At 44.1% G+C, this 26,017-nt stretch overlaps 1 protein-coding gene across 2 annotated transcripts in view; it reads right to left on the bottom strand.

Annotated features, from left to right (window-relative positions):
• The window catches only part of ADCY2 (adenylate cyclase 2), a 378,996-nt gene that overhangs the window by 253,621 nt on the left and 99,358 nt on the right, over nucleotides 1-26,017 (bottom strand). The gene's annotated exons all lie outside the window — the stretch shown is intronic.

The raw sequence follows: 26,017 nt of genomic DNA, 5'->3' as shown, positions 1-26,017 counted from the left end.
AGGAATGATGTGACGTCCTCTATGACAAATGCACAGAGGTTCCGGAGAACGAATGGAGTCCTACTTGGGTGACGGAGGAGTCAGTTTCTCCAGGGAGGTGCTGAGACCTGAGGAAGGAGAAGGAACTGAGGGAAGGAGGCAGGTGTAGAGCTTCCCGGAATATTCTGGAGTGTCCCGGAGTTGGAGCCTGACTGCACAGCGGGTGAGGGAAGGGCCAGCGCTGGCCGTGGGCACAGGAGCCTGGATTGGAATCCCAGCTCCACCACCTACACGCTGGATGTGGCCGTGGGCAAGTCACTTAGTCTCTCTAAACCTCCGTTTTTACATCCGGAAGAAGGTGGGAGGAATTTTATTACCGGGATTAAGTAAGATGAAAATGTTAAGTACCTTGGGTTAAATAAAATGAAACATGTTAAACACAGTCAGCCTTAAGTAAATGCTGTTGGCAATCATTTCCTTATTGCCATTGTATTTTTTTCCTGCATCATCATTTATTCAAGCCCCGCTCCGGGCAGGACACTGTGACAATGAAAGCCTACGAGAAAATGCTGGATGAACCGGATTTCTCTTCTGTCCTGTGTAGGGAAGACCATGGGGATCAGTGTGGGGAAATGCGAGTTTAACTGGTGTTTGTTCAAGGCGTTTCACACCTACTGATGCGGGGAGACTCTACGGCGCATTATTTTATACATGAAAGGCAGCTGTGAGAGCAGGAAGGCGGCTTATCTTTGATGAGTAGATCCTAAGACAGCAAAGGTGAATTTCTACCACTGGTTCTGGAAAATAATCATTCGGAGGCAGAAATTTCCTCAAGCTTTTGCAATGACTCCTTTTGCAAAGACCGAGTGCACAGACCTCACTTGAAACAGCTGTGGCGGGTCCAATAACAGTGCAACCTCCAAACCTGCAGTCACCATGGCTGAGCCGCGCGGCAGGCGGGGGTCACGGGGAACTGCGCTGGCAGAGAGGGACAAACGCGCAAAAGGGCTGCTTATCAGTGGGGGTGGAGGGACCGTGCGGAAGGATTATGATGCCCACCACGTCACCATCCAAATGACCTTCAGGGAGAAGCAACTGCCCTTCAAACAGGCAGGCCAAGTTCTCCGAGTACGGAAACTTGGATGCATTTAAAATGAATATAGTAGAAATGCATCGCTCTCCTGAGCCCTGATTTTTTTGACCACCGGGGTTGGGTGGGGTGGATCTGGACAAGGTGTTTATTCTCTAGAAACATCTCTGAGCCTCCAGAACAGAATGAGCGTTTATTCCTCTGCTTCACAGGCACAAACAGGTATTCCTTTATCAGGAAGGTGAGTGTCCCCTGATTTTAAAGCAGCCAGCACACCAGTCCACCAGCAGGAAGGCAGCTCTCTAATAAGCTACTCTTCTTTTCCAGGTAAAGATGAGAAAGGCGGAAAGGCCGGTGGACACTGACCTCGGGAACTACATCAGCACGGTGCACAGGAGCACCGTACAAAGGGCTATGGAAGGACACCTGGGGCGCGGTGTGCGTCTGCAGTAGCCAGCTGCCTAGATGGCCACACCGGTCCCCTCCTACTGCGGCTCACACCCCTGTGCCACCCCCTCCCCTCTGCTGTGGGCTGGACCCTGTGACCTGCTGCAGTGACCAGACCGTGCAAGGGTCATGGGTCAGATGTCACTTCCAAGATGAGCTTACAAAGACTGTGACTTTGTCTTGCTCTTTGTTTCTCTCTTGCTGACACTCTGTTTCCTGTCCCTTGTTTGCTCTGAATAAGCCAGTGGCCATGTTGTGAACTGCCTTATGGACACAGCCCAGGAGCAGAAAACTCAGCGAGGCCACCAGCTAACAGCACATGAGAAACTGAGGCCATCAGACCAGCAGTCTGTGAGGAACTGAATCCTGCCAACCATGTAAGTGAGCTCGGGTCTGTCCCCAGCAGGTCTTAGGATGTCTTTGTCCCGACCAGCACCTCAACCACAGCCTTCAGACAGACCCAGAGTCAGAGGGTCCAGCAAGGCTGTGCTCAAACCCCTGACCCATAGAAACTGTGAGACAGATAATAAATGTTGCTTTGAGCCACTAAATTTGGGGGGAAGGAATTTGTTACACAGCTATAGATGACTACTACACACACACACACACACACACACACACACACACACACACACAGTTACTCAGGAATGATGGAACTGAGAGGCCAAGTTAGAGAAGCAGGGGTAAGGCCACCCAAAGATTAGAGACAGAGGAAGCCCACCGCCCCCCTACCCCAGACCCAGGCTGGAGGGAAAGGGACGGGGCTGATGTTAGCAGAGCCTAGAGGTTATTAAACAGAACCAAACTGGTCCAGTCCGTCAGAAGGTGGCACCACAGAGAAGCAGCAACTTTGAAGGCAGAAAGAGAAGTCGTGTTATGGGTTTTCCCTTCCAACGTCTCCCAGACTCCTGCCAGTGCTGGTGTGGGGCCTGAAGCACACTCCGGTCAGCCCCTGCGATGCAGAGCAGAGAGACTGCAAGGGAGAGGATGGGGCAAACAGGCCACCCTGGTGGCCCTGGGCACACCCCGTCAACCACTCTGGAGTCCCTGTGCTCTCTCCTTGGGCATCTGTCTCAGCTTGGACTCCCAGATTTAACCCGGTTTTCCTTTACTGGTGATTCCCCTTTCTCATGTCTCCCTGTGAAGGGACTTCCCTGGAAATGCTCCCCATCACTGTTCCCTGGTTCTACTGACCCCTCCTTGCAGAAGAGAGTGATGGGACGGGTGAGACTGGAGAAGGAGCTGGCCTATGTGATGGGCTGAGCAATGCCTTCCCTCAAGACGTCCACGTCCTAATCCTCGTGTGGTGGGCTGAGCCGTAGCCCAAAGACACCCACATCCCAGTTCTCAGCACTTGTGAACGCAACCTCCCAGGGAAAAGGGACTGTGTAGATGGGACTGAGGTAGAGATCCTGCGATGAGGAAAGTATCCTGGAGGGTCCAGGTGGGTCCAGTAAAACAGCAATTTTTTAAGTAGGGGTACAGAAGGATCAGCGAGGAAACAGGAGATGTGATGATAGAAGCAAGAGGCTGAGATGATGCAGGAAGTGAGCATCTTCTGGAAGGTGGAAAAGGCCAGGAGATGGATTCTCCTATAGAGCCTTCAAGAGGTTACCCCCCGGCCAACACCTTGACTTTACCCCCAATGAAACCAATTGCATTCTTTTGGCCTCCATTACTGTGAGAGAATAAAATTATGTTGTTTACAACAGCCATAGGAAACCAGTGCTGCCTGCTCACCTCGGCCAGTCCTCTCCAGCTCTGGGGCTCTGCCTGCCGCAGGGAGCAAGGCTTCTGACGGGCAGGCTGTGTGTGCTGGGGAAGGGGTCCAACCATGGAGGGGAGCAGAAAGGATGGAGTGAAGTGTAAGCAAACCCACTTGCTCTGAGGTGTAATGGAAGTCTTTTTATCTCTGTCTGTCTGAGTCCTGAGTGTATCTCTCAGTTGGTTTTGAAAGAAGAGAAATCTAATACGGTATGTGTTTCTGAAACTTCAACCAGCTTCACGTGTGGGAGAGGAATCGGTAGCTACTGCAATGGTATAAACGACATATATAGATAGATAGACAGACATCTATATATATATTTATGTCCTAATGGTTCTGTTTTCATGAAGAAAACTGTCTAAAACACTCCTGTTAACACAAATCTAAAGAAAGCTGTCATAGTCATATTAACTTTGATAAAGTAGACTTCAGAACAAGGAAGATTATCAAGGATAAAGAGTGACATTACATAATGGAAAAGGGTGAATTCTCCCAAAATACATAGTAACCCTAAACGCAGATGCAGCACCAGAGAGTCAAAGCACACGAGGCGAAACTGGCAGAACTGAAAGAACAGACCAACCCACTATTACAGTCGGTCATTTCATGTCTCTCTCCTGGCAGAAAATCAGTTAGAGTAAAAAGGACTTGAACCACATGATCAATCGATCTGGCCTAGTTGACATTTATAGAACATACCCCTTCACAACAGGAGAAAATATGTTCTCAGAATCACACAGAAAATTCACAACAGCCCACAGCCTGGGCGACAGAACCAAGGGTAAAAATTTGGAAGACCAGAAGTCATGCCCATCAGGCCAGGAAAGGATGAACCTAGAAATCGGCAGCAGGGAAGCAGATGGAAGATCCTTCACGTATTTGGAAATTAAACAATATACTTCGAGATAACCAATCAGACAAAAGAGAAGTCTCAAGGGAAATTTTAACATGTTTTAAACAAAATGGAAACAAAAATTCCACCTATCAAAATCTGTGAGATGCAGCAAAAACAGTGCTTAGAGGGAAACTGACAGCATGAAACTCGAAAATTAGAAAATGAGAAAGATCTGATATCTGTGCCATACGACTTCATCTCGGACAAGAAGACAAAGAAGAGAAAAACACAAAGCAAGCAGAAGGAAAGAGATGACAGAATTAGAGCAGAAATTAATGAAATCACAATCAGGAAATGACAGAGACTGTCAGGAAAAATAAAATCTGGTTCTTTGAAAAGAACAATAAAATTGATAAACTTCTATCTGGGCCAACAATCTTAGAACAACTGGAGAGACTCACCACGTATTTGTTTTATGTGCTGCAGTATCTCTGCATTTAAAAGAATTACACTATCCCTGCTTCCCAGATGGATCATTGAATCAGCTGGAGTCTAAAAAACAGCGTAGTGGTAACAAGCAAATTGACAAACGCCAGGCGGTCACTAAGCCTACACTTTTGGCCACTGCCCCTGGATGGTAAGCCCGGGACAATCCCATGGAGGGACCAAGGAGGCAGGCCTCAAGGTTGAGCGCCTGGGTGGCAGCACTGTTGCCTGCACATCAGTCCAAGCTTTACTGAGCCGCACTCGATCCTGGTTTGATTTTGATTCTGATACTCGATTCCGATCTTCAAGGGTCATCCCGGGTAAACTGATTATAGTTATTCTTGAGTTTTTTGCTTCTTCTTCATTAAAAAACAAACAGACAAAACAGAAACAGACTCATAGACATAGACAACCTTGTGGTTGCCAAGGGGGTGGGGGGTGAGAAGGGACAGACTGGGAGTTTGAAATTTGTAGCTACTGACAGGCATATGCAGAATAGATAAACAAGATCATACGGTATAGCACAGGGAAATGTATACAAGATCTTGTGGTAGCTCACAGCGAAAAAAAAATGTGACAATGAATATACGTATGTTCATGTATAACTGAGAAATTGTGCTCTACACTGGAATTTAATACAACATTGTAAAATGACCATAACTCAATGAAAAAAAAAGTTTGTTTTTTTTTTAAATAAAACATAGAAAGCAAGAAGAAAGAGAACTCCACGAGATTTTTGCCTGCATCTGGGAAGAGAACATGCGGCGGTGTTTCTGGTTGGAGCCCACAGTCAGTAGTTCTCTAGTGGACTTTCTCAGCACTGTCCCGGAACTAATGCTGAGCCCCATTTCACAGCCACACCACCACCAGAAACCTTGTATCTCTCAGGGGGCCACAATCTGTTTCCTTTCATTATCTCACAGAACAGTTTTCACATAGATGTTCTGCACGTTGTTTACATAATCACGAAAGAGCAGAGCTGGAAGAGAAATCAGGACCATTTTCTCCAAACCCCTCATTCCACAGATTAGGGTGTTTGCCTTGGGGAGGGAGGTGGGAGGGGCTGGAGTCATAAGGCTCCTGCCTTCATGGTGGAGCTGGGCCCGGAGCCCACGTCCCCTCATTCCCAGCTCAGGCCTCTCTTCTTTGTCCCTGTTTGTATCTTCTCACTGTGACTGTCACAAAGGTGATTTTTTTTTTAAATGGAAGTATAGTCAGTTTACAATGCTGTGTCCATTTCTGATGTATAGCATAATAGTTCATACATATACATACATATGTTCCTTTTTCACTATAGTTACTACAAGATATTAAATATAGTTCCCTGTGCTCTACAGTAAGACCTTGTTGTTTATCTGTTTTATATATAGTCATTAGTATCTGCAACTCTCCAACTCCCAGTTTATCCCTTCTCACCTCCATTCCCCCCAGTAACCATAAGTTTGTTTTCTATGTCTGTTTCTGTTTTGTAAATAAGTTCATTTATGTCTTTTTTTTTTTTAATTCCACATACAAGAGATATCATATGGTATTTTTCTTTTTCTTTCTGGCTCACTTTACTTAGAATGATGATCTCCAGGTCCATCCATGTTGCTGCAAATGGCATTATTTTATTCTTTTTTATGGCTGAGTAATTACATTGTATAAATACACCACAATTTCTTTATCCAGTTACGTACACAGAGGCCTGCTTCACAGATATATAACTGGTTGTCAGTAGGAGGAATGGTTCAACCTTAGGCCTTGAAAAGACCCATTCTTTTGATAATGCTTTTCTTGTCTTTCATTTAAATTATAATGGGCCCTGTGTCAAAAATCTAAATCTTCCTCAGTCTGCCATTCAAGTCAAGAAAATCATCTAAGATTCCCCTTTCATTATGCGACCTCTGGGAAAGTGGAGTCTTCTATTAAATGGTTCACAACAGTGGGGATGGGAGAAGGTGTCCAGAGAACCCCACAGTGGCTGGGGGCCTGGGCCTGAGTCCTACCTACACTTGCCATGCAGGCTGGGCACCTGGGAGCCCCCCTGCTGCCTCTCCTGGCCTCAGGCTCCTCTCTGCATGAGGGAGAGCTGTGGGATGTGGACTGAGTCAAGATGCTTACAGTGCTTGGAAAAGCAGATGTGAGTTAACTTCATGCCAGTTAAATAGTAAATGTTCATCCATTAGTTACTATCAACCCATTTTACGGAAATGCATTTCTTAATAAAAGATATGAAAACAAAGGTTTTTCTTTTGATACCATTATTTTGTTTTATGTGGATACACATCACACAGTCTTGCTTGCTTGGGAGAAGTAATCATCCTTCTTCAGTCTAAACGAATCATACGCAACTTGCAGACAACTACAATCCTTAAAATTCTTTTTTCAGGAGAAATTCTGTTAGTTTATGCTTCTGTTTTGTTTGTTTTTTGTTTTGCTTTGTTTTTTGCTTATGCAGATCACCTTTTGACACTCATCTATTCAAAACAAATCTCATCTAAAGTGATCTGTCACACGTTCTCACTGGACAAAATTGCTTTCGGCTCTGAAGTCGACTTCCATCATATTCGGTTTCTCCTCCAGATTCACGTCACCCCAGCTGCTGCAGGGCTGCTCTCGGCACCACCTCTGTCAGCAAACAAGCCTTTGATTTAAACTGTGCTTCAGGCAGAGGCAGGGATGACCCTGCAGAGTGCACCTGAACACTTCTTTTCACACTGACCTGGGAGGCACTGGGCACACTGGGCCTCCCTGCTCCGCTGGGGATGGAGCCTCCAGGTGGCCCTGTGTTCCCAGACCTCATTCCCCTTTCTTGTCCCAAAGACCTCAGGAAGGATCTCACCAAGGGCCTTGCTAAAATACAGACACCTTCTGTCTCCAATATCCCGCAGTCTAACAGCCCACTGCGTCTCCCAAAAGCATGTGTTCCCATCAGACCTTTAATAAATGGGAAAGAGTTTTGTATTTTCCTGAATATATTTTCATTTTACAAGGCTTGCATTTCACACCATCTGCTGATCTGGGCACTTCTCATGCTGCCAGTCAGCTTAAATTTTATTTTTAGATGGATGCCAGCTTTGGGCAGACCACGAAAACTCTGCAGGCTAAATTTTCAGACGTTCTAAACAAAATATCTCAACAATCTTTTAAGACCCCATGAGAGTGGAATGGGTCAGGAGTCAAAATCGCTGAGAATCACTTGGTGGTTATTTCACGAAAAGAAATGAAAACAGCTGCAAAGGGAAAGGGGTGAAATAACCAATGCTTACGTAAGCGCACCGCGCACGCCAGCAGGAGGGCGGACGATACAGGCAATCGCATGTGAAGCACAGCATCGGGGGCATCCTCAGCCAAGAGAGCGACGCCAGACAGCTGAATAAGCAGATTGCCAGGGAGCTCCCAAAGCACAGAATGAGAATCTTCAAGTACGTCTTCTCCTAAGAAGGTCTGATCTTCCCTTGATCCCTCCCTCAATTTGGACTTAGTAAGAAAGACGCGAGCCCAGGTAGGAATGAGGCAGAAACATTACGACGCAAGGATGCTTCAGTAAAATGTGCACTCTTATTTCACCAACAGCTGTCTGTCTTTTTAAAACAGAGACCCAGCCGGGACACGAGCTGGGAGAAGGGCTGACTGGCACCTCCTAGGGTATTTTCATTCTGCTCTTTTGGAGATTCTCAGGGGGAAATGTTTAGCAGGACCCCGCAAGTTGAAAAAACACATGGGGCTTGGGATACTGCATCGCCCAGCCAGTTACACAGTGTCGAAAAATGTAACTGTCATGTGAAACCGGAAGAGTCTGCGCAGAATCCAGCAGATCACCCACAGGGCACAGTGGAAAGAAGAACTGGAGAAGGATGAAAATCCTGGGTCCTGCAGTGGGAGCAGAGGTGTTGAGACCGACAAAATAAAAATTACCCTCACATTCCCCAGGGGTGTGACACAAGTGAGGCATCTCATGGGGCTCAGAGAACAAGACAGAGATATTCTTCTAAGAGAAATGGTAGCTTTGGAAGTTGCATATTATAAATGTCTGAAAAATAACATATTATGCTTAAGTTAACAGAAATGTAATAGCAGGCATTTAAGGATTTTCTGGGGTGATAAATTATAATAGTTGAAATGAAAACAAGGTTTCTAGTTATTCTAGAATGGGCCTGTGTGCCAAGTCTGATTTTGTAAATAAAGTTTTACTGGATTGCAGCCACAGTCATTCGCTTGCACGCTGCCCACAGGTGTTCGAACACTGCAGCAAGCAGAGCTGAGCAGCTGCCACTGAGACCAGATGGCCCGAAAATTCGAAAATATTTACTCTGTGGTCTTTCCCAGAAAAAGACTGTGAACCCTTGTTCTAGAACATATACAGGTTTGTCTTTGTGGCTCGTGATCTTACTTGTAAATCCTACTGACAATCTCACAGCTGAGGGGACGGGAGATCTGGCATCACTTTAAATCACCCTCTAAGTTCTCACTGCAGAATCTACCAGTGAGGACATCCTGACTAAGGTGACGCGTTAGGGAAGAATTCTGTTAGACAGCACGCCATCACCGCCCTCTCTCCACTGCTGTGAAGCCACACTTCTGGATGCCAGTGTTACTCACACACCTCCTGGTAGACATTAAGGGGTTTGAGGTTTTGTTGTTGTTGTTTTAAATCATACTTATTTTGCAAGCGCTTAGAAAAGCACTGGAATGCGGCAGTTACTCAAAACGTGTCTCCTGGATGGACTGATGAATGTGCAGTGGACGTATTTAATATGCTACCTAAATTTATAAGAAACAGATTTATTAAAATTATAACCTGATTTGTAAAAATAATACAGTTTTAAAAGTTATTATTATTATTAAAGATGTTTGCTTAAAAAAAACTGCTTCTTAAATCACCTCCTACACTACATAATGGTTTTTTACAGTCTTGGATATTTAACTATCGATTTAATTGACAATGTTATACTGGTTCCCCATAAGGTTTATATGATTCTTCCATTAATTTTTCTAAAATCTCATCATGGGGTATCTTTCTGAAGGTACAGCATTTTCACTGATTTAAATACCCCCGGAAGAAGTTCTCTCCTAACCTAAGAAGTTATTTACTAGGTCTGTGAGTCTTCTGTTTTGTAGATGAGTTCATTAGTGTTCTCTTTTCTCTTTCTTTTTTTTTTTTTTAAGATTCTATGTATGAGTGGTACCATATGGTATTTCACACATAGTAAACAATTTTATGGTCACCGGGGGAAGGGGGTGGGAAGGGATAAATTTGGGAGTCTGAGATGTGCAAATGTTAGCCACTATATATAAAAATAGATTGAAAAACAAATTTCTGCTGTATAGCACATGGAACTATATTCAACATCTTGTAATAACCTTTAATGAAAAGAATATGAAAATGAATATATGTATATATACATGCATGACTGGGACATTGTGCTGTACACCAGAAATTGATACATTATAACTGACTGTACTTCGATTTAAAAAAAAGTTATGTGTGTGTTACTTACAACAAAAAATAAGCCACAGAGAGACAGGAAAAACCCCAGAAAAGCTATAACCTAATGAATGGCTACATTTATTGAACACCTAACATGGGCCAAGCACTCAGCTAGGAATCATATACACACAGTACCCAGTCCTCAGTCCAGTTCTGTCATTGGCCCTATTTACAGACAAGTAAACAGATGGATGGTCAGCGAAGCTACGTCACTTGCTAAAACCCATACAACCATTTCAACCACAACTGGGATTTGAGCTCAAGTCTTTTCGGCTCCAAAACTGAAGCTCTTTTCACCAGGCATCACGTTGTCTTTGAAAAGTGGAGACACGTCTTTCACTTCCAGGGGATGAAGCAAAAATAATTCACAAGAGAATTTAACTTCTTTTGCCAGCACAGCGCACAAATAAGCTTTCCTAGTTCTACAGCTGCAGGTTCAAAAGATGAGGGACAGTGAACAGAGGCATGCTGCATATCCAGGAAGCATCTGCATGCCCGCTGTGGACCACAGAGCCAAGACAAAGCCCCTTCTACAAGCAGCATCCAGGCAGCGCAGGCATCAGAAAAGAGAGCCAAGAACTCGAGGTGAGAGGAGAGTTATGACTGGGCTCCGAGAGCCCAAACTCGGGCTCCTGGGACAGTTCATGGGTCATGGAGGACTTTCTGCAAGGGACACGCGGCTTGTTCTCAAGGCTGGCCAGGCGATAAGAGGGGGATGCTCCAGAGCAAGGACAAAACAGACGTAACAGTTCTTAGGTGAGATAAGGCAGAGCACAATCAGGTACCCACAAGGAGCTCAGCGTCTGCAGAGCTGCGAGTGCAGCAGGGGGGGAGCGAGGGAGGGGCGGGGAGGGCGCACATGGTACAGGGCCTTGCATCCTATCCCAAGAGACCTGGGTCACTTGGCCTGCAGGAAATAAGAACCACTGGAGGACTGTGAAGGCGGACGTCAGCTCTAGGATGGTCACCTGCAGGGCTGTGGGTCAGGCGCAAAGCCAGGCCAGGCGTCTGTCTCCTGCAGCTTCCAGGGTGGGGGGCAGCAGGATGAAGCAGGAAAGTGATTTCTGGCTAATTCTGAAGACAAACATTTACTGAGACCTGGAGCCAGAGATAATCAAAATGATTCTCGAATTATATGCAAGTAAAACGGCCTGGGAAGAAACAGAAATACTTTTCCACTTTGTGGATGTTATAAATATTAGATTTGAAAGCATGCTAAATAAGAAATGAGAATCTTAAATTGATCCAAAAGAAAGATAAGCTCAAAATAGTTCTTAAGAGTTTCCATAAGAATCCAACACCAGGATGAAATTTCTACACACTTACCTAGTCTTTTTAATCCAAACCCACAAAATTCTTTAAATTCCGTATGAGACAGAGTTAAGGGAAGGAAAGAAATTAACTGTGTATGTAGTCTATACGTTTACTTTTAAATTTTGTTTAGAAATGACAGCTTTTAGTCTAAAAGCTAGATCAATGTGAAAACTTATATTTATAAGAAAAAACTGACCAAACTCCTCAAAAGTTCAAAAAGCTGTTAAATAAGTTGTAAAGGCAAACTATTGCTGAGGGAAGTGCCCCGAGTGGGGTTTTTGTTTGTTCATTTGTTTTGTTTTTTTATGGGGGGGGTCACTAGGTTTATTCATTTATTTCTGTTTGGAGGCGGTAATGGGGATTGATCCCGGGACCTCTTGCATGCTGACCACGTGTTTCACCACTTAAAATATATACCCTCCCCCCAAGAATGGGTTTTAATACACAGTAGATCACGTAACAAAAAGAACTAAAAATGGGATTTGCAATGCAGTAATAAGATGTCAGAGTCGTAAGATCCCAGTTCTTAGAGTCACCAGAGAAGTTTCTCGAAGGATAATCAACTGAATCAATTAGTACTGAACCAACTCTGCAAGATTCACTGAGAGACGGCAGGAATGGGCAGCGCGTCCCACCTGCACAGGTGAGGCTCTTCTAGTCACCTCCTCCTAACCGCTGCTGCGATCCACCCACTTCCGTCACAACAGCTGTCACCTCCAATCCCACAGCTACCAAATGGGCCCACAAGGGACAGGTCCACTTGGGACCACTGTATCTGAGACACAAGACTTCCACACCCCATGATGAGCAGAATTTCCTAAGAGTCTGGACACTCTTCGGCATGGAAAGGCTGGATGACCTTCCAAATGAAGGCTTAGCTCTGCCCACAGAGCATTCTTTGTGCTCAATCAAAAGAAGCAGTCTTCAACCTATTATTAAACCCAAAACCAGAGGTTTAGATCACAGGATAACCCTTAGCTTGAAGCACTAAGTCCTTCATTGACAAAACTTTCCGAGATACCTGTCAGGCAGTTTGCTTCAGATGAATGCCCTCAGTGTCTTTACGATTTTTGAAAAGTGTCTTTATTTCTTAATTAAAAGGAACTCAAATCAGTGGCCTTCTCTGCCTCTTTAAGTGGCTAAATGGATAAAATGCTCTGTATCGGTCCAGGGACAAAGCTCGCAGGGGCTGCTTGGACTCAAGCCTCCAGCCGATTTTTCTTATGAATCATGTTAACATCACTGGAGACCAGTTCAATTTTGTCTAATTTTCCTGTCAAGGACAAGTACTCCCGGATCCTCGAACCCTGTGTGTACCCAGATCCTAATTAGGATCGTGTCTTTCCTCTGATTATAACACTACAAGTTTGGTTTAAAACTTACTTAAAATTCATGTGAGGATCTTACGTCGTGATGAAAGCAAAATGACAAAATAGAAGTTTAATTAAGGGTGTCAGGGTCATTGTCACTCTTCCTGATTCTTTAAAAAAAAAGTTTTTTTCATTTGTGAATTTTTTTTGCTGAATTTTTATCTCATTTTGAGGAGGGAGGTTTTTAGGAATATTCATTTATTTTGTGTTAATGGAGGCACTCGGGATTGAACCCAGGACCTCCTGCATGCTAAACACACACGCTACCACTGAGCTGTACCCTCCTCGCTTCCTGACCCTCTTTAAAGGACATGACCACCTCGCCCAGCGCTCATGCTCAGAGATGTCGCACAGAGAAAGAACTGCCCGCCAGTCCCCTCGTTTGGTGTTATCTACCCAAGGAGCACGGATGTTTACGATGCCATGTGTTTGCACGCACTTTCATCCCACCCCTCATGAGTCTATTCATGCAGGCATCCATTTAACATTGCGTACCCTCTGTGCTGGGACAAATAAAAATATTAAAAAGCTCAGATTCCTGCCACAGATCTCAACAGCTCATCTCAAGGCCCAGGGATGTGTGACAGAAGAACACACAGACAAATAAGCATCCTGGAAGAGGATGGGAGGATTCGTGCAGAAAATCATAACACAGAGCAGACTACGGGATTGGGCAGAGAAGTGAGGAGGGTCCCCACGCCCTCAGCCTTCATCTCCAGATCAGTGACTCCCCATGGGCACTGGTCGCTTCACCACCTTAGCTCTGCTTCTGGTCAGCTCAGGTCTGTCTCCGTGAGTTCAAACGCGGAGAGGAGAGCAGGAACGCCCCAGGACTAGAACAGAAGGCTTTGAAGCACGAGTCCTCTAAACAATGCTGGGGCTCACACTTGCTAAACTTTTAGTAAATCAGACAAACCAACTGCCATGGACCAAACTGTGTCTCCCCCAAATTCACATGTTGGGGCCCTAACCCCCCATGTGACTGGATGTAGGGTAAGGAAGTAACTCAGATTAGATGAGGTCCTAAGAGTGGAGCCCTGAGCTGTTTAGTCTCTTTACCTGTTATTTTCTACTTCCTCGTCCCATTTTTTGGTCAATGTCTTGATCTAGAGTTTGACACAGAAGGTGAAAATTTAAGAAACCAATAAAAGGTTAAAAACTAAGTATTTCCAGTTTGACCCATAAAGATGGCATTTCTTCTTCTTTTCTTGGAAATTAACCAGAACACCAAAGCGCACAGGAAATACATATATAATTCATATTTTCAACAAAATTAGAAGATCAATAGACCCTCCAGATTCCAAGGGCTTCTAAATGCAATCAGGGCCCAGAGGCGGGAAATCAAGAAAAGAACTATAAGAGAACCCTAGTAAAGGAGGCCACAGATTCAGAAAGGAAGCAGAAACGCACCTCGCCAAGGTGAGGAGCCCACCCAGAGGTGTAAAAGTCACGCCCCACCCTCTTTTGCAATTGAAGGAATATTGGTGGAAACCCTCTTGGATTCAGGATGCTCAGGAGGCCGGGCTCCAGAAGGAGTGGCATCACCAGGCGCCTGCAGGCAGCAGTCCTGCTCTGAAGCATGGAGGTTCTGTCCCTAAGCATCTCCACTGGCTAGAGGAACACAAGGACTTGAGCGTCACTTAGCACAGCAACTCACCCCCACGAGTGCTCAGAGCTCTAGTGGTGGTGATGAGCGTGGTTAGCAGTAGCAGCAGCGGCACGTAGTTCATATCAAAAAGGGACTCTGCAAAAATGGAAAATTAAGTGCCAAGCAGTAATAAAGCATCAAGTTGCAGTAAAGTTGCTGGACTTCAGAAATAAAGAAGCCCCTTGGGCAATCAGGCAGAAAGATCAATTCTGTTGTAAGGGGAAGGAGCAGTCCAGGCTGGCCTTCGATTACCAAACAATGACCTCAATAAATTCTAAAAAGTAGAAAGAGCACAGACAGTTCTCCAATCTTAATGCAGAAAGGGCTAAAATTAATAATAAAGCAGAAAATAAAAATCCACTATCATCTAAAAATAAGACAACAACGAAGTTCCTCTGTGTCAGAAAAGAAATTCAAACCAAATCATCAAAGTATCTAGGAAATAATGATGATGGGTACAAACAAAGCATAGAGCTAAAGCAGGCTCCAGAGGAAAATGCATAGCCTGCAATACTTTCATGTATGTAAATAAAAGAGAAAAAATGAATGGATTAAGCATCTAACACAAAAAGTTTGAAATAAAATAAAACAAGCCCAAGGAAAATTAATGTAAGGAATTAATAAATAAAAAGCTGAAATAAAATTACAGAAAATCAATAAAAATAATAAATATATTAAAAATTCACCCTTTGGAGAAATAAAAGAAATAAGCAAAAAATTGTTAAGACGAATCAGGAGTTAACAGAGAAAGGACAAATCTGAAGAATAAGAAACTAACCAGGGAAAAGTACACACAAGAACAAAGATAAGTGAAACCATGAGAAGAGGTTACTCAACTCCACGGAATACAACTGCAATCTTAGATGAAAGAAACTACAGTTATAAGAGTGCATCTTTGAGAAAAACATTCCAGAAAAGAAAGTAAATCTGAACAGAAGAATTTGCACAGAAAAAAAAAAGGGAATGTTCTCTCATCTAAATGAACATTTGGGATGGAAGGTGGTCACCCATGAGTGAAGCACCCAGCCTCATCCCTGGCCCATGGCCAGTGCTGCCTGCACTTGCTCTTATTGTCAAAATAGATTCAAAATCCTTCATAATTGTTAGTCAAAAGAACCAAGCAGCAAATTAGATAAAAACACAACATGACCTGCTGACTTAATTCCAGAAATTCAATAATTTTTCAATACTATAAAAGAGGATAAATCACACAATTTTGCCCATGGGTTATTTTTTTTAAAAAGTCTTTTGATAAAGTTCAAGATCATTGTTTAAAAAAAAACAAAAAAGAAAATGTCTCTAACTAGGAATAGTTACATCCTTCAAATTATAACATTTATTTAACTTAATCCAAAAGCCAGCATACTGCTTAAAGCACAAACATCAGTCCTACTAAATAATAATAATAAAAAAACAAGTGAGTCTACTACCATGTTAATGTTAATTTTTTTTTTTTCTGGAGGCACAAGGCAAAGCAATTGGAAAGAAAAGACGGTTTTAAAAATCAGAAAATGCATATTCATTTGAAAATGATGTGATTATATACCCAGAAATCCTAAAAGGATCAAATGAAAAACCACTACAAACAATGAGAGAATTCAAAATGCTTGGAAGAAGCATATTTACTGAAAACCTTTTGAAACCTTTATCTTAAATTTTTTTTTAAATGTGACCATATCACCTGTTTTTTAAAAAGTGGGGCAAAGAGCCAATGACAGATGTTCAGTTGCCCTCCCATCTGCAACCATCCCTCAGGAATCCTTGCTGACTACCCTATGGATGAGAGTTTTATTTAAACAAGAGTGGAATTCCCGTATGTTTCCTCACTCTAAACTCTTCCAGCTTTGCTTTCTTTCCCTACGTGTTACCATAGATACTTCCAAGCAAGTATCTCCATCTGTTACACTCCGTAGAGCTTAGTCACACCTGAGCAGGCAAGGCAAGTGGAGCTCCACAGACCCTCTGGTCTCGTACAACACATGGAGAGTCTGGGGCAAGTCCTGCGGGAGAGGGTGGAACTGCTGTCCAGCTGTGGCTGCTGGTGTCTGTAGTGGGTTGAACAGAAGACCCTGAAGTTATGTCTAATGGGAACCTCAGATTATGAACTTGCTTGAAATAAGAGTCATTGCAGATCTAATTAAATTAAGGATGCTGCTATGAGATTATCAGAGTGGGCCTTAAAGACACTGGCCAGTGTCCCTGTAAGAGACAGAAGGGGACAAGATGCAGAGACATGAAGAGGCCAGTGAGGATGGGCACAGAGATTGGAGTTTTGAAGCCCCAGGCCAAGGGATGCCAACTACTGCTGGTGACCAACAGAAGCTAGGAGAGAGGTGTGAAAATCTTCTCCCTCAGAGCATCCAGGGAACCCAGCTTTGCCAACACCTTGGTTTTGATTTCTGTGAAATGATAAACTTCAGAATTTAGAAACTGCTGTTGTTTTAAGCAACCAAGATTGCGGTAATTTTTTTCAGCAGGATTAGGAAACCAATACAGTATCTCAGGTGGGGGTGTGGTAGGAGTGATGCACAAGATGGAGCTGTATATATGCACATCTCTATGACCACAAAGCTGAGCTGCAGGATGGTCAGATCCAACCCATCAAGGCACCACTGGCTGGTCCAAGTGAGCAATCCCCATGGGTGTCTGGGGAACAGGAGTGGCTTTTGCAGGGAACAAGACAGTGGCAACCGACCCTATAAATGCTTCTCTCTCAGTCCTGACAAGAGGTGAGCTGTGTCTCGTGTTTCCAAACCCAACTATTCCATTACCCTACAGATGCACAGGAATTAGCAGAACTTCTGAGCTCCACTGGTCAATGGAGTGTGGGCTTCTGGCACCTCACCAGGATGAAGCCACGCCCCCCTACCTTAGGTCTGGGTAGGACACACTGCAGGATGGTCAACCAGACCAGACCTGGCTCTGAGAGTCTTACATACGTATGATGCAACTTTCACCCTACTTAATTCCATAGGTCACTCGGACTTTGGTTATTAACATATATCCTCGAAGTATTTCTATGCTCCACATTTCTTAGCTTCTGTAAAAGTCATTTAGACTTAACACAATACATTACTGCTGCTGCTTCTATCTACTGTTTAGTGAGGGCTAAGGACAAGCCCTGCTTGGTAACAGTTCTTGTACACTAAATCATCTAATCAGCACCAAGGCCAGCGACTATCTAGGGAGGCTGGTGTTACTGTCACCATATTAGAGATGAGAAAACTGAGTAAACCAAAGAATTAGTACAAGTTTATTTGATGCTGCAGTTGGGTTCTCCAGGAAGCACATTCTGAAACAGAAATCGGTGTTTATTAGGGGATGCCGTTTGGATCAACGCCCATCAGGAAGGAAGGATGCAGGACTTGGCAGAGTGAGAGGCTGAGCTGGGATGTGGGCCTGACAACTTCAGACAAACTCAAAGAAGCTCTGGAGCTAAAATGGCCCATCGGACCTGTTCTGCATTGGGCCAAAACGGAGAGAATTTAAACCCCCAACTCTATCAGTCACGGATGTGGACCACTCTTTGAAAGGTATGACATTGGGCTGGGAGCTCTATGCACCTAAGGCAGCCTGGAAGCGTCTAAGAGCTGAAAGTCAGTCACTAACAACACCCCCAACAGCAGGACAGCCGGCCTTTCTCTCAGGGAGATGCGAGTGGCCCATCCTCATGTTCACCGCACAGGGCTGTTAAGCGGGAGAAGAGAATCCACACTCAGATTCCACCTGAGACCAAAGCGCATGCTCTACCCACCACCTCATATTCTCTCTCATATCAAGACATTCACGAGCTACTGAGAAGGATATCAAACATGATTCACCCAGAGTCTGGCCAGCAGGACCTCACATCACCTAAGGGAGGCATGCTGTGATTACTGCTGCAAAAATGGATAGGAAGCATGTCCCTTCCCTATGCGCCCAGCCTATCCAGTCCACTGCACTCCACAAATATGATGAGACTGCTGTAGGTCTGTCACCGTGCAGTTAACATTATCAACACCTGGTATTACTCACTGACGTACTCACTATGTACCCGGTCCAGTTAAGTCCTTTTCATTTATCATCTCATTTAATCATCTCTGCTGCCCGAGGAAGAAGTCATTATTATTATTCTTCACACTTTGCAGATAACTAGGAACACCCCCAGCCCTGTCTCTCCTTGGGGTGCCTCCCGGTGACTATGTGCACATACTCTCTCCATGGCACCAGCTCATTGGCTTTCTCTCTACTCTTTAAAGACACCCCTTAGAACTAGAGCAAAGTTCTTGCTAAAGTCAAGCTGCAGATATAGTACCCTCTCAAGTTCACACAATCCAGCAGATTCATCATTTGTGCTGCAAGTACACAGAAGGAGCCCATCCTGTGCGACGCCCCATGGTGGGGTGCTGCTGATGCTCTCCTTGTTTTCTAGGGGTTTTAAAAAGCATCACTGATGGTTTAATAAATGATTAGACATCAATATCCTCCACAAACTCTCCTCAAAAATAAACATGTGGAATGGAGAGCGCCTCAGATCTCTGTGTGTAATGGAACAAAATGCATGGGTTGGTGAAAGTAAAGGAAAACCACCGATGTCAGCCAGGGCAATGCGGCATTCAGCCAGCATGTGATCAGTCTGTAATGATGTGTCTAATTTGACACGAATCCATTCCTTTGAAAGAACTGAAAGCTCAGGATTCAGGTGACAGATTCAAGAAAAGGACAGAGACGGCTGATGGCTCATCAATGGCATTTTTCATTTTTAGAGAAATTTTTCTTTTTCAGGCTCCTTTGATCAAATCTCTAAGACAAAACTCGTAGTCTAAGAAGGCTTCCCTTTACCTCTGTTCCTTCTGCCCCCTCCCCAAGACAGCTTCACAAACACTAGAAAACAAACCTGGATCTCATTCCGTCATTAGAGTCAAACAGTCTATTACCAACATAAAGCTTCCTGGCCTCAAACATTCTCAAAATTGCCAGAGCGTTTTTAAAGGGTTTGGTATCCTGCAGGGAAGTGTAAATTTTTGTTTCATTGTTCACTTGCCCTACACCAAACTCTCTTTGGTGGGATGAGATGGTGCAAAGTCCCTGTCATTTAGAGGAGAATGGGGTTTACCTGTCCAGCTGGGGCAAGGATAATGAAGTGTAATAGGAAAGAACAAATCTGACTCCATATCAGATCTGTTTCTTTTCCTTCAACCTTCGTATTCTATTGCTTTTGCTAGAAGTTAATCACTAAAGGGACACTGCCTATAAGCTTCAAGTATACATAATGGCCTAACTCCAGGACCCCTGCCTCCCAGGCCTGAATGTTAAGCTAAAGAGAAAAATTCCATATGAGATCGATCATATGTGGAATCTAAAAAAAAGAACATAAATACAAAATAGAACAGACTCATAGACATAGAATACACACTTGTGGTTGCCAAGGGGGATGGGGGGTGGGAAGGGACAGACTAGGAGTTCAAAATCTGTAGATACTGACAGGCATATGCAGAATAGATAAACAAGATCACATTGTATAGCACAGGGAAATATATACAAGATCTTGTGGTAGCTCACAGTGGGAAAAAAAATGTGACAATGAATATATGTATGTTCATGTATAACTGAAAAATTGTGCTGTACACTGAAATTTGACACAATATTGTAAAATGACTATAACTTAATAAAAAAAAGTTAATAAAATAAAATAAAATACCTTTGTTTAGCTCACAGGAAACATCCTGACCAGGCCCACCTGGGAATGACTGCAGGAAGGAAACAATTAACACACCCCTCGTGGGTCTGGCCCGAACCAGGAAATATCTGTAACAATTTTATCGCTCCCCTCCTTCTTTTTTACCTTTACCTCCTCACTTCCCCATCTTTGTTCTATAAAAAACATTAGCATCCAACCCCGGGCAAGATGGTTCTTTGGGACACTAGTCCACCATCTTCTCAGTGTGCTGGCTTTCCAAATAAAGTGGCTATTCCTTGCCCCAACAACTCGTCTCTCGATTTACTGGCCTGCTGTGTGGCAAGCAGTACCAGCTTGGACTCAGGAACAGAAGGAGAAAGGAGAGCAGAGGTGTGATGGGCATTTAGATGTGCTTTAGGATTTAGCCACAGTAAGTACTTGCCCGTTTTTACCTCTTCTCTACACTTACCCCACTCCTTCCACATTGTAATGTCTTTAGAACAGGTAAATGATAGCTTGCTCAAGTAGGCTACCGATCATAACCAATTCATAGCTGGATGCTATGCAAAATGAACTGTGGTACAATCTCCACCCCCTCCCCCAGCCCCTTGTGGAAAAATATTAATATCCTAAGCTTCTCTAAAGACGAACAGTAGGAACAGAGATCCAAATTCCTGACAATTAGTCTCCTCCACAGCCAGAAACTGGGCAGCTGGTAACCTGCTGTTTTTCCTTTGAGCTTCTCAGATTAGATTCTAAATGCAATTTAATTCCAGACTCCAACACACAGTTCCTGAATTATACTGAAAAAGAATCAGTTATGTAACAAATCTGCCTTACTACTGATTACACACTTGCCATAGAGGACAGGCTATATTTTCTACTTGAGGTCCAAACTAAAATTTTTCAAACTGTATCACGACTTAAATATATGAAAGAATCCACTGCATAAAGGAATCCTATAAAATGTCTCTGAGATATGAGAAACCCTGTCAGAAAATCAATATGCACTGCTCAGCTGATCTTCTTTAATAACTATGGATCCTTATACAAACTGCTTGCTGAAGAAATCTACAAATTCCCCTTTCTCTCTCATGAGAAAATACAAGATACACACAATGAAAATGCTGACCGTGCTACAAATACCAAGGAAATAAAAATATAAGAAAAGTAAGCAAATTCCAGATACAAAATGTAATTGTAATATATAAATAGGGATGCGTGGAAATTTCTTGAGGATGGTTCAGTATTGTGCTGACGTGACGCTGACCTACAGAAGCTTAGCACACAGAGAACAGACAAGGCGTGTGCTGAAGATGAAGTGAGGGCCAGGCAAGCACAGGGCGCAGGCGGGGCCGAGCTCCAGGGCGATGGACCCGCCACCCCTACCGGGGAGGCAGACCCCCACCCAGATCCTGGTCGTCTCTGCAGAACTGCCGACGCAGGGCCCGAGCGGGAGGCAGGCACCCCGGCACAAGGTGGGAGCTCTCACCGTGTCTTCCTAGCCCCGGCTTCCCTCTGCTTTAACACAATCGTAAACAAAAAAGACTCCTGGCTGCTTCTGTGGACCTTTCCATCACATGCATGTTACTCTACTGATACAGGTAAAATTCTTATTTTCTTGTTAATCATAAATTATTAAGGGCTTTTGGTGCTTATGCTAAATTTATGATAGAGAAACAAAATAGCCTTCTTACATAGACAATACAAAACTGCTTTCTTTTTTTAAAGTTTCCTAGTATCTGAATAACTTATTCTCTTGGTTATTAAGGGTTTCAGAGTCCCTTAACTACCGCAGATTCTAGAAAAATTCCTCTTTGAAACCCAGTTAGGAAAACAAAGACAGAAAAGAGTTAGAAGAAAAGTTGCCCGGACCAGTACGAAGGGAATCAGAGAGAGTAACTGAAAAGAATCTCTGCCTCGGCCACAAGCCAAGTCCATTCCAAGTGTGTTCGCTCTCTTCCTCTTCCTCTTCCTGGCCCAGCCTCCTCCCCTTCCCTTCCCGTCCTTTTCTTCCCCCTTGAATAACTCAGTGCTCAGCCCTCAGGTGAGGCAGAGCAAGGAAGCACCAGCACCAGCAGGGAATGGGGGAAGCCAAACTCACCCAGGGCAAACTGGGCTGGGTGTGAGGCATGTCTGCGGTGGGGAAAGTCAAGCACAGGGGACAGGGCCGCAGTTGGGGGAGGGGACACCTTCCCATGGACTGGGTGTCAGAGCCCCAGCTGGGGGAGGGGCACCCTCACATGGACTGGGTGTCTGAGCCCCACCTAGGGGAGGGGACACCCCCATGTAGATGGGATGCCAGAGCCCCAGCTGGGGGAGGGGAACATGGTCTGGGGAGGGGACACCAGGCCAAGTGAGAGGGCACCTGAGCAGGGGAAGGTGTTGACAATCCAGATAGGAGACGCCTCACATACGGGGATTCATCAAATATGTAAAATATTATGGATCCTGGGAGCTAAGTATTTCTCACTACTGATCAAGGGAGCTGCCATGGAGGGACAGAGAACTGGCATGACACTTACATCGGGCTGGAGATGGAAATACCAGTGTGAAGTCACGGTGTCTAATACGTAAGTAGATATAAAAATAGAGACGTACAAAGTGTGGGCCTTGGCTTGGGGCACTGACACCTCAGTGGCAATGGAAAGACCCAAAGCCCAGATCTTGCCACTAAATGTCATTCTTCACCAAAAAGCACCAGGGCTCCTTGGAGAGACGGCTGATTTTAGGGCCAGGGCAGGGAGGGCATAGATGAGATATCTTGTGCCAGAAATTGAGGAAATGCTCGAAGAATCATGGGGACCTGTCAAAGGTACAGCTTGAAGGGGCACACACTAGAGAAATCTGAGGCCATCTGGGCATCAAAATACACAGGGATGGCAACGGTTTATAACCTACTGAGCACCAGGCCGTGCAGATACTAGTAAGTAAACGAATACATTGAAAGTTTGATGAGAAACAGGATATTTGCCTGGTTTCAAAGCATCTCTTCACAAAATATGCATAATTACAAGGAGGAAAAGAGTAATTTCAAAATGGGAAAGTCTGGTGGACAGCACCCCAATAGCAAGGACACTGTAAGTAACGGGGTGAAGTGGACGGACGGGCCCTAGACAGAACGTGATGAGGACACACCACCCCTTCTGTGATTCCTGCCAAAATGTGTAACTGAACCTGTTCATGTGGAAATACTGGACACCACAATTTAAAGGACATCTTACAAAATAACTGGCCTGCCACCTTCAAATGCGTTAAGATAATGAAAGCCAAGGAAAGACTAAGGGATTGTTCCAGACGGAAAAGCAAGGAGACTTAAGAACACAACGTGATGAGTGGGCCCTTTTGCTGTAAAGGACACTACTGGGAAAGCTGGAGGGACCTGAACGTCAGCAACTGAACCAGGTGCATTTCTGGCTTTGACGGCCGCATTGCGGCTATGCAGGAGGGCGGTACCGCGGGAACTACACACTAAAGCATCTGGGGGCAATGGAACATCAGATTGGCAACCTATCTCTGAAAGGCTTAGAAGAAAAACATTATCTGTACTGGATCTGCAACGCATTGGTAGGTCTGTAAAAAAAAACGCACTCGGGTTATACTCTCTGTTTAAATGTGTTAGGAAACACCGTCCATAATTTTCAGGTATTAAGTAAATTTCCTCGAGTAGATTATTTATCATAGCTGGAGAATGAATTCTACTTGAAGACAAATGCAGATGAAATCAATTTCCTGAGAACAATGAACTGAGACACAAGACAGAAGGGGAATAAGGGTTCTCATTAAGTCAATATTCTTGTGAACAGAGAAGTTACTACACACTGTTAATGGATTGTCAATGTTCAAAGAATAAAATGAAACAAAAAATTACTACTCCAGATCCACGTGAAGTAAAAAGCACTCCCTGGGGTCTCAGAAGGCAGGGCGGTACTAGTGGCGGACATCTCATTCTTTATTTCAGACCAGTATTCTTCATTTTAAATAGCTTTGCTTTAACGATGACACCACAGCGATATTACCACCTAACCTTCTGTCTTATATACACTGTTCATAAAAAGAATTCAGTAACATGTTTTCATGCATCACAAACCACTGTTATTTTTAGGTCATATTTCCAGCAGTGGCCAAGGTACTTAAAAGCTCTCTTACCTCATTACTTTGATGTTTACCTATGAACCTTCCATTTTAAATCTGTTGGCAGATTTTGCCTTTCCCAGCTCTGGAAATCACTGTGAAATTATTTCTGAAGGGATGGAAACCTTGACCTTACATTCTTCTGTTCCTTTCAATGTTATTTTTATATGAAACACTATGGAATGAAGAATTTTTAATTCTTTTTGCTACTCCAGAATTATCCTATCTCTGCCTGTCTACTGATAAGGAGTATTTTTCTTTGTTGGTTTTGGAAATTGAGTGAATAAAAATTTAAGATTACATTCTTTCCACATTTCTTTTTTTCTTTTAACCAAAGCAAGAAAATAACAGTGCTTAAAAAAAAAAAAAACCAGTACAGTTCTTGATATCTAAAATACGACAGGTTCTTTACAAATCACTTACTTTTTCCTATGTCTTTTAACCCCGTTTGAGCCCTACAGGCAGGTATCCTAACCCTCATTTCCCAGATGTCTCTTCTATCACATCGCACCAGCAGACACTCTATTGATTCATGAAACAGCAGAAGAAATGGCTACAAAATATTCAAGGGATGTGTTCTGGGGTAACCCAAAACCAGGAAGATGCTGCAAGCTGGGGAAAAAGTTTGAGTGCCCGTTGCCTGTGTGACGAGATCTTTCCTGCAGTGACTTTCATAGTGTAAACTGTCGGAGCAAGTTATGTGCTCATTCCTGCATAAAACATACCCATCGCCCTGACCTGCACGTGACCAGCTAAGGTTGGGCTTGACGGCCCCACTGAAGGGAGGGTGGAGCGTGGACGTGATGGGAGAAAGGAGAAATGTCCTAAATATCCCCAAGGGAGGCTCCGAAACGCAGAAACGGCGAGTCAGAGCTGGGCAGAGCGCGTGGAAGAAGGAACACTTCTGCCACCGCTTCCCAGGCGCAGCGGAGTTGTTTCCTCTTTTAATAAAATACCCACCTTCTTTCTCCCATTTGATTAGTGACTGACCGGACGCCGTGTGTGTCTCTGGCCACGCTACTGACGTGTCTATTCTGCTCAGTCACAGGGAACGTGTGAAGACACGGTTTTCTCCACCTCCTGGAGGGGACGTTTCTTAGTAATGTCCAAATAACTGGAGGCCACCGTGCCAAACTGGGCCACTGCCTTTACCCTCTCTCAGTGCCCGCAAAGGACGTGTCTTTCAGGCTGCTCTCAATGAACACTGTGTCATGAGAGCTGGGACAGGGCTACCTAGGAAAGGGGTCCCTAGAAAGCATTCCAGCTACGAGCGGTTACTGCAGACCCAAGGCTGAGCCTCCAACACCGTCTCAAGTTCCCAGACACAGCACTCCACCAAGCGAGTGACACATGGGTTTGTCAGACCCCACGGGGCTCAAACAACCCACGTCTAAAAGCCCCTTTGCAACAACAGTGCTGTTGATAACTCTCTCCTCAACCCCACTGCATTTTACACACGGCCGCGTTTGTTTCATTTGGTTCCAGTACAGCAAAACAAAATATACTTTTTACAGGTTAAAAAAAAGAGTTTTAAGAAAAAGCCCAAACCACTGACCTTCCTGTTTACAGATGTACCTAATAGGAAATAAAATGGCTTTTTAAATGCTTTTAACTAACTAAATAGAATGGTCTCGTTGAAATGCCATGTATTAGTAAAACTAAATTTGCTGTTGCAGCATTTAAAGAATTATGCTTTTGTGTCCTGGGACCTGCCGGAAGATTAAGAAATAGAGAAATCTTTTGTCCTCTGTAAAAATGGGGTTTTGGATATCAAGGTACAGAGAGCTTGAGGGGGGATTATGAATTTAACTGTGTAA

This window comes from Camelus dromedarius, chromosome 3 (assembly GCF_036321535.1).
Source record: "Camelus dromedarius isolate mCamDro1 chromosome 3, mCamDro1.pat, whole genome shotgun sequence".
In the NCBI taxonomy this organism is placed as follows: domain Eukaryota; kingdom Metazoa; phylum Chordata; class Mammalia; order Artiodactyla; family Camelidae; genus Camelus; species Camelus dromedarius.
The sequence above is the reverse complement of the archived record's forward strand: the minus strand, read 5'-3'. Positions and strand labels throughout refer to the sequence as shown.